The sequence below is a fragment of the Neodiprion fabricii genome, chromosome 3 (assembly GCF_021155785.1).
Source record: "Neodiprion fabricii isolate iyNeoFabr1 chromosome 3, iyNeoFabr1.1, whole genome shotgun sequence".
NCBI lineage: Eukaryota > Metazoa > Arthropoda > Insecta > Hymenoptera > Diprionidae > Neodiprion > Neodiprion fabricii.
Genome location: NC_060241.1, coordinates 6,350,688 through 6,360,440, shown reverse-complemented (window position 1 = coordinate 6,360,440; position 9,753 = coordinate 6,350,688). Strand labels below are relative to the sequence as shown.

The window sequence follows — 9,753 nt, the reverse complement described above, 5'->3', positions numbered from 1 at the left end:
ACAACTAAGCATGTGAATAACGAATTTGTAAGATACAATCTCAGGAGCCGATTTGCAGAATATCTTGTAAATGTTAACCGTTCAAAAATCGGCAGAGAAGTGAGGTTTTCCATTCTTGCGAAAATTTTCGCGATTTTGAAAAGTGCTAACATGAATTTTTAGGTGCGCTATTTCGACGTAATTATGCGAGAAAATTCGTTTGGGCGCAGTCCCAATACGCTGCGATCCAATAATCAGAAGCTTCAGCCAAAAAACGAGAACCAGTATTTTCGACATATTTCAGCAGGTGCTTTTCCCTTCGTCGTTTCTCACCTGTTGATCCCACGCTCTTTTCGCTGCGTTTTCTCAGTTCCTAGGAGTCCAATTCGTCAGGTGAGGGTCATTTGAATCGAATGTGAGACCAAAAATTTGCGGCTCCAAAAATGAAGATAAAGTAAGGCTAACCACTTTGCATTTTTGGCGAAAATTTTCGCGATTTCGAAAAGTGCTGAAATAAATTCGTTCATGCACTATTCCGATGTAATTTTGCGAGAAAAATCGATTGGGCGCAGTCCCAATACGCTGCGATCGACGCATCAAAAGTTACAGCCAAAAAACGAGAACCTGAGTTTTCGACATTTTTCAGCAGGATTTTTTTTGCTCGCCATTTCTCTCCTCTTGGTCCTACGCTCTTTTTGCTGCGTTTTCTGGGTTCCTGAGGGTCCAATTAGTCAGGTAAGGGTCATTGAAATCGAATCTGAGACCGAAAATTTTCGGCTCGAACATTGAAGAAGAAGTAAGGCTGACCCCTTTGCATTTTTGGCGAAAATTCTCGCGATTTCGAAACGTGCTGGAATAAATTCGTTCATGCACTATTCCGACGTAATTCTGCGAGAAAAATCGATTGGGCGCAGTCGTAATACGCTGCGATCGACGCATCAAAAGTTACAGCCAAAAAACGAGAACCTGAGTTTTCGACATTTTTCAGCAGAATTTTTTTTGCTCGCCATTTCTCTCCTCTTGGTCCTACACTCTTTTTGCTGCGTTTTCTGGGTTCCTGAGGGTCCAATTAGTCAGGTAAGGGTCATTTAAATCGGATCTGAGACCGAAAATTTTCGGCTCGAAAATTTAAAAAAAAGTAAGGCTAACCCCTTTGCATTTTTGGCGAAAATTTTCGCGATTTCGAAAAGTGCTGGAATAAATTCGTTCATGCACTATTCCGACGTAATTTTGCGAGAAAAATCGATTGGGCGCAGTCTCAATACGCTGCGATCGACGCATCAAAAGTTACAGCCAAAAAACGAGAGCCTGAGTTTTCGACGTTTTTCAGCAGGATTTTTTTTGCTCGCCATTTATCTCCTCTTGGTCCTACGCTCTTTTTGCTGCGTTTTCTGGGTTCCTGAGGGTCCAATTAGTCAGATAAGGGTCATTTAAATCGAATCTGAGACGAAAATTTTCGGCTCCAAAAATGAAGAAAAAGTGAGGCCTTTGCATTTTTGGCGAAAATTCTCGCGATTTCGAAAAGTGCTGAAATAAATTCTTCCGTGCATTAATCGGACGTAGTTTTGCGAGAGAAATCGATTGGGCGCAGTCTCAATACGCTGCGATCGACGCATCAAAAGTTACAGCCAAAAAACGAGAACCTGAGTTTTCGACGTTTTTCAGCAGGATTTTTTTTGCTCGCCATTTCTCTCCTCTTGGTCCTACGCTCTTTTTGCTGCGTTTTCTGGGTTCCTGAGGGTCCAATTAGTCAGGTAAGGGTCATTTGAATCGAATCTGAGACCAAAAATTTTCGGCTCGAAAATTGAAGAAAAAGTAAGGCTAACCCCTTGGCATTTTTGGCCAAAATTTTCGCGATTTCGAAAATGCTGAAATAAGTTCTTTGGTGCACTATTCAGACATAATTTTGGGAGAAAAAATCGTTTGGGCGCAGTCCCAATACGCTGCGATGAACGCATCAAAACTTACAGCCAAAAAACGAAAACCAGTATTTTCGACATATTTCAGAAGGTGCTTCTTCCTTCCTTATCTCTCTCCTGTTAATCCCACGCTCTTCTCGCTGCGTTTTCTCAGTTTTTGGGGCTCCAATTAGTCAGGTAAGGGTTATTTGAATCGAATCTGAGACCAAAAATTTTCGGACCCAAAAATCGGCAAAAAGTAAGGCTAATGTTACGTGGGGGTGAGCGTGTGCTGAGCGGTAATACTTAATGATAAAGATGCTTCCCCGTTACGACGATGAATAAAAATCAAAACTAGGAAAGACCTACCTCTCGATAAGCCGGTAATTTGTAGGATCGTGTTGCTATAGTCCTGTACAGGTCTGTGAGGCTTGCTTAAATTGTTGAGGCTCATTTATAATAATGAAAATTGGACAAGGTCGTCTTTCAAAATAAATGGTCTGAAATGATTCGACTGGTAAAAGATTAAGTTATTCTATTCTAAATGACATTATTATTTGACACCCAGAACATATATCCTGATCGATCCTTATAACTAGCTGGTCGTGATTATTTGATATTGTATCTTTCTTTTTAAATCATCTCAAACTTAAATTAACAAGCAGTTGGTATATAATTCATGTCAAGAATTTCAATTGCTCATGGCCTATAATAATTATGAAGTGGGGGCCCAGCTGAAGACTGGAGAATAATTCTCGGAATTCCCAAGAGAATTGTCTATAGCTGGACACCAATACTTTGTTGCTGTTATTTCAAATCGTGTTCAAATCTTGGAAACAATACGTTTCATCTAATTTGGGGTTAGTGAAGCTAGCCACCAACTCTAGTCTTGCTTTTGAGTGGATATTGTAATAGTAAATTTTGATTAGAAAGGTGAAAACAAGAATTCGTTCGATGTTGGAGATCAGCACTCGGATTGACTTATCTTCAGATGTGTTCCTGTGGTGACGAGATTGAGAGCCGTCGGATCGTGTCGGTCTGCGTCAGTAGTATTCTGGACCAGGGCCTCACCTTGAGTTTTTAGGGGTGGATGGATGATATTGGAAACGATGAACCCGGTCCCTCAGTCTTGATTGATTTCGATAGGTTGATTATCAAAAAGTTACTGTTCATAATAAATGTCGGAATGTTTCACTCCCGGCTTTGATATGAGATGGTGAGACAGAAGCAACTCACTCCCTTCTATTTTCATAACTATATTTTATTTCAAATTGCTTCTACTCGACGCGGCCTGGGTCAAGTGCTGTCGATGCTCAGACAATTTTATTATATTATGTTGGGCGCCAGTTAATTATCAAAATTAACGAAGACGAAATAACGGCTAAGCTCAGTTGGCTAGCAAATTACAATAATAGTTTTATTTATAGACTCTATTCGCAAGGGAGTTCATTTGGGGATCCGAGGAAGGGAGAATCCAAATTTCCAAGAGCACAGAAGAAGGAATTTGACAGAATATACAAGTTTATTTGTACTTACAAATTGTTGTCGAAATCCGACTCTCGCGATTACGATGGAATTGATTCCACAGTCAAATTACAAGAAAATACTACGTACTAGTTGACACAAGAGTTAAACTGTACGGAATTAACACAATAGTCAAGTCACAAAATATACTGCACTAACAATAAGGTTGACACAAGAGTCAAACTATGTAATTGTCACGTACAAATGTCGACACAAAAGTCGATTACAAAATCGTGTAATAGGCACGGGGTTGACACAAGATTCAAACCACGCAAACGCTACCCACTGAAGCTGACATAGAAGTGTCTCGGCTCCTGCCGCACGTGGCTGGGATCGATAATTCGCTCGACAATTTGACGCCTGCGCGCTAGCCTGAATTTGAATGACTGTACCCTATTCGCCTCGAGTCAATATGGCGTAACGGCGCGTAATATTTAAATGACTCCAAGTGACTCGGAAGCTATTTATTAACCGCGGATACCTTATAAATAGGGATTTCGACTCTAACGTTGAGTTATATACGATTGTCCTATATTCCTGTTACAATGGTTTGAATTATTATTATCTAAATGATTCTTTTGCGAAAGTAATGAAGTTCTTGATTGTTAAAGTAAATGCTCGATGTCACCAGATCCGGATTGAATCTGGGCCAAACTTGGTTTAATTTGAAGGAAACAGAACATCATAAGAATGTCTATTTTCGAAGATATAAGAAATAGTAAAGAACCGGAAATAATTTGGAAGGTTGGAGATAAGTGAGTCTTTTCAAATCACAAGATAATATGAATTCTCGAGTTGACGGATTAGCAAGAGATTTTAGGTCCGTCACAACTAAGATTTTCCGTACGCTACTATTACTCGAAAAGGGCTAATGCGGGTTGACGTCCACGCACTTCGCGACTTGACAGACGAAAAGACGTGGCTGCTTGGACCTGAGGGTCCAAGAGCCTACAATTGCAGCTAAGTTATGATGGTAAATAGCCAATGAAGTGCGAAGCCGACCCGAGGTGTTCCTGGGTCAGCTCTTTCCATTGGAGCGCAACCTTCCGGTTCCCGCTTCCACATGGACAATGTTACTTCGAGTGCGACTCGAGTCCTCCTTCGGTTGTCAATCTCGTCAGTGACATATTAAAAATATGAACAAGAGATATTGACATACAATGTTCACACATTCATCCATACATCTTAATAAGTAATCTATTTTAATTTAGTTCACAATGGATGGATGGAGCTTATGCTAATTATTAATGATAATTTTGCCTTGAAAAGAGAGGTATTATTAGGCTGAGCTCCGCTGCTACTAGCTCAGCAATTCTATAGCGCAGTTCTTGGTATCGGCAAATAAGATACAATGTTGACTGATACCGAGGACTGTACGTGACTTTTTCTGGGAGGGGTGGAACTTGCTGTTCTTAGAATATGAGATTTTAATGAAATAATATCTGTGCATTGAAGAAATTAAAGAAATGAAATGAAATGGAGTTTTGAAAAAGTTACGCCAAGGCGGTACGTCGGGGCGTAACACCGGTGACTGAAATTAACTGTGTACAATGACATGTTCGAATAATTATTTCTCATGTTAATTTGAACAGAAGAAAAACAATCACTTGAAGTCAAGATCGTCACTAAAACACAATCAAACGAAGAGCGCATTTCGGTTCTCTTCATAACCGTCCGACTCTGACCACGAACAGTTAACGACTGAGTTTGCAAACCTCTTCAAGAGTCACGTAAATTGCAGGCCGAGACCGAAATTCGCGGAGTGGGGGTAACGAACGATCGAGTCGAGTAGGGCGTGGGGGCAGGAGAGGCCCAAAGACAAGGCGCGTCATTGGTGAGGCCCAATGCCGGCTTAACCGATAGGAAGTGGACTAGATAATCGCTAATCGGCCTCCAACCCAAACTGATTCACTTGATTACACCGATTTGGAAAAAAAAATTATTTCTCGTGTCTTTGTTGACTTAACGCTCGTTCCAAGGCAAAAATCTTGTAAAACACGATTACCTAAAGTGCATGTTTCCGTGAAATCACTGAATATCTGTGGGTTTGAATAGAGAATCATCTTTTGGAACAAAAGAAAAGATTGTCGCTCACCTTTCGTCGCTCTCGTTGAACTGGTAAATAATGCATTTTGTTTTGCTAGATGCCTTCAGGATGATGAATCGTAATTGGACAAAACTGTCAATCAATTCAACTGGAAGTTCAGCTTATACATAATACCAAATGGTTTATTAAAAACACTTGTTGTTTTAAAAAAAATTGCAAAAAAATGTTTGTCAGCAGACAAGGTGATTAACCGTTTATACTGGTTTCTTCTTATTCTCGCACCTGAAATTCACTTTTGATTTTCAGTCAAAAATTGCCCCGTTGTGAGATCTAGATGTAGGACTTTCAGGTTTAAAAATTTTAAAGAGTTCTTCACGAGTTTACAACAAAATTTTTAAAAGAACTGAGTAGTTTTAATCAAGTTTTGAGGTATTCGCGAGAAGATTTCCAGCACTATAGCTATTTTCGAAGTCAAGGTTCAAGTGAACTGAACTAGTTGGAAAAACTACCTCTTATAATTCGTTTCGAGTGTTTTAGAATCTGAAAAGCTCTCTGATTTGTTCTTCGCCATTTTGAGAAATTCGCACTAATAAGAAAATGGCACAAGGAATGAAAATATTTCGAGCCATATTATTTGACCGTTTTGTTTTTGCACCCTGGGCCTGTCATAGTAGGAAAGTAACGCCCATTTCAGTTCCCCCCAAGGCTGCGGGGTGCAGGCAACAATTCCTTACTTGTCCTTTATACCTTAACTATTCTACTTACTGTTGCAGCTACGCTAGAAATATACGATTCTATTGCGTTGAACACACGCGGCAGATCCTGCATCCTCAAAAATATCGCCAAACATTTTCTGGCATTTTACTATTTTACAAAAATATTTGTTTCTGGAGGTGAAAATTCTCACTGGTGCGCATCCGCATGGAAGCTTACTAAGGCTAAGGCTGTCGTGAAAATTATTCTATCTCAAAGCGAAACAAAGAAAAACAGTCAAACCGTCTGAGGGGTTTCAAATATAACGAAGAGAAAAATCGGCGGCTTTTAGGTGCATGATATAATAGTGAATGGTGTATCACTCTGTTCATTTCAGCATTCAAGGGCAGAAGGTGTCGAAGATGTGAAACACGCGTGATTATTATAGTGTAAATGATACTGAACAGAGAAAAAGTATGATTTGTCAACATCGTTTTATTATGCAGTCAGGAGATTGCTGTTTAAAAATTTAAGATAATCTAGGATTTCAATTATTCAGCTGATAAAAATCATGGATTTTCTTCATTTTCTGGACAGCACACTCTTGGTTACGAAGGCAAACCTCTTCGACGAATATTAATTTATCGGTGTTTGGTATTACATAATCTATAGTAATCACATGCACGAATCCTAAGCATAAAATCCGTTTAGACTGGTGTTATTTAGTTTCAAAAAAATTATGCATAATTAAGTCGATATAATGTATCGGAGAAATAATCCCAGCATTATTCAAAATCATCAATATTTTGACCAAAAACCCAGAAGGGTAGTCAGCCTCGCTTTTTTCGAGCAAAAAATATTCCGTCTCGGACATCGAAAACAACGTGGGACCAACAGCATAAACTGAAGCGAAAACTCTTGCAACATTGATTACAAACTGGCTACGGTCTTTCTTTAAGAATAATACGCTTCTTCTCAAACATAGTATTGTCGGTACTGCAACTTGTCTGTGATGCAAACTGTTTTTTCACAAGCCTTCAAAGCGGATCACAAATACGTATTTTTCCTCAGGTTTGATGAAGTTCGATATCCTTTTACATTGAATTCCAAGAAAATTCACAAACAAATATAAAATGAGACAGAAATGGATTTGAGAAGAAGCGTTCATCGTCGTGGATATCTTTTTGGAGACAACGATTAAAGATTCGCAAGTAATTTTCAAGCGTTCGTTTTCCTGTACATCATATAACATTTTTTCTTTCATAATTCAAATCTTCGCAATGAAATGGAAGGTTTTTTAGATTATATAAGTAAGAATCTGAGATAACTCAATCGTGACGGCTGGTGCAAGAAATCTGACAACATTATAAAATGTATACATGATACAATGAAAATAGAAAAACAATCAAGTCAAATATGAACATCAGTTTATTTTGACTACAAGGCATTGCAGGTAGAGAATACACAAAGGGAATCACAAAATACCTCCAATCCGGAGTTAATTGGGACGGAAAGCTGCGATAATCTGCCATTCTATTACAGCCGTGGGACGTTTCGCCGCAACGACTCCAAGAGTCTAGTGACTATAAAAGTACAATAAATGCAACTCTACAGAAACTGTAAAAGCGAAGAGATTAGCCCTTTTTGTCTAGTGTTTTTCATGGTGCATAACGCACAATGAGAGTTAGTCATGGCCTGCGTTTGATTGCTTTTAACCCTGAGGGTAAAATCGATTCCGGTGCAACAGCAGGAGTCGTCCAAGTACATTAGGGTCATGGTATGGATACGCAAATGAACAAATTGATTCCAATTAATAATATACATTTATCGATAACAATTCGATGCAACCTTAGACGCTTTTTGAATCAGGAATTCAACGATGCTGACATTGTGGAAAAAGTCATTCCAACGAATTTGTTGACAGAGATTTCATGCAGTAAGATAACCCAAAATAGAGTATGATTGAGAATCTAATAAATGTTGCACCATTTCGAAATCATTTGATAGGAAGCGTCGGTTCTGTTAATAAGTCCGGTATTTTTTACGTTGGTATTTATGAATGATCTTTGTACCTGTCAAATCTGATAATTTAACAAAGGTTCTAACGCATACTTGTTACTTTATACGGATCCCACTAACAATTGACGAGTTGAAAGCATCGCACGAAACAATGAAGAATAACTTGTAGGGCAGCTTCTCGAATTCTGCAAAACCTTTTTCCAGGTGTAGATTGACTATCAGACGTCTTTGAACGGCATCGAACCATCAGGTGCAAGAACGCAGCTCTTGGTTCTCATCAAGAAAGAGTGGAGAATTCGTCCCTTGCCTTTGGGCAGCCGTCAATCTCGGTCGGCTCCGGAAGATGCTCTAAAGACTGCTACAATATCCTCAGCATCGAGTTCATCTCCATTCGAGGGTTATTCCTCGTGTAAAAACTAAACGCGACGCTGAGTACCCGGCCAGATGAATGTTTGAGTACGAAACTCAGACGATTTCCCACAACGAGTTCCCAGAGCTTATCTATCAGTTCCGGAAAATCTTGTTCTGTAACACCTGCAATCAAACACCCCTGCAGGTTAGCCTTCAAGCAAAATATGTCTATAATGATACTGCATATTAAAGAGCTTATTGATCCAAAAACGACATTCTTCGAGCATTCTATTACGAGGTAGTGTTAAATCCAGTCGTTATATCAGATTGCTACATTTTTAATTTGCAAAGATCTCCTTAAAAATATGATTATAGGAAATACTGTAATTCTGGAAAAAGCATAGATATCGATGCTTCGTTTGAAATCTCATCAAGATTATCCAAAACCCATATTCTCAAAACTTATTCTGAAAACTATCTTCTACAAACAATTCTCCCGAATTTTTATTTTATGATGTCGACATCGTTGAATACTTGATTTTACAACATTCTACCGATACTCATTCTGATCAACAATTAGCAATGCCAATAGGTGCTTAATTGACTATTGAACAAAAGACAATCTATTGTAGTGGCAAGTAATAGGGAAGTATTCCTAATGAAATCAGTCATCGTAGAACATAATCCTTATATTATTTACCAATTTTGAAGCATTTCAGATGAAGTATCGATATCTATTTTGGAACGTAATTTTAATATTTACCCATTTCTTGCATCGAGAGTGTTAGAATTTGTCCACTATTGGCTCACCGACCCCTTAAACTTGTCAGTTCACATTCATTCCATGAAAAAGTCCGACGGCTTTCCGATCAAGAGATCCAAAGCATGTACTCACGAGGTAACGTCCCTGTTGTGAGAGTCGTTCAGCTTCTCGATGTCGTAGAAATCGAAATCATCGGCCTTCAACTTCCGCAGCATCTCGCCCATGTTCTCTCCATTAACGGAGTAGGATGTTCCAATACGTCAGCCCTGGTCGCAAAGTCTGCCGATGGTGTTGATTGAACTCAGAGAGTTCCACCCAGCTCGTAAAAAAGGTTGGGAAATGGACTCGGGGAGATTCGGCAACGGCAGATTTTGGTAGTCCCGGAGAAATATGGTTGAAAACGCGGTCAAATAAAAATTAAACTCTCAGTATAATTGAAATGTCTTTCCTCTTCAGCATCGCTCGGGATCTGATATTGC

General features: G+C 39.2%; 1 protein-coding gene across 1 annotated transcript in view; it reads right to left on the bottom strand.

The window, feature by feature from the left end:
* Positions 1-2,026: 2,026 nt before the first annotated feature.
* The window catches only part of LOC124177145, a 42,785-nt gene continuing 35,058 nt past the window's right edge, over positions 2,027-9,753 (bottom strand). The window contains exon 10 of the mRNA XM_046559192.1: positions 2,027-2,038. The gene's annotated coding sequence lies outside the window, so the exon portion shown is untranslated. The remainder of the gene's footprint in view (positions 2,039-9,753) is intronic.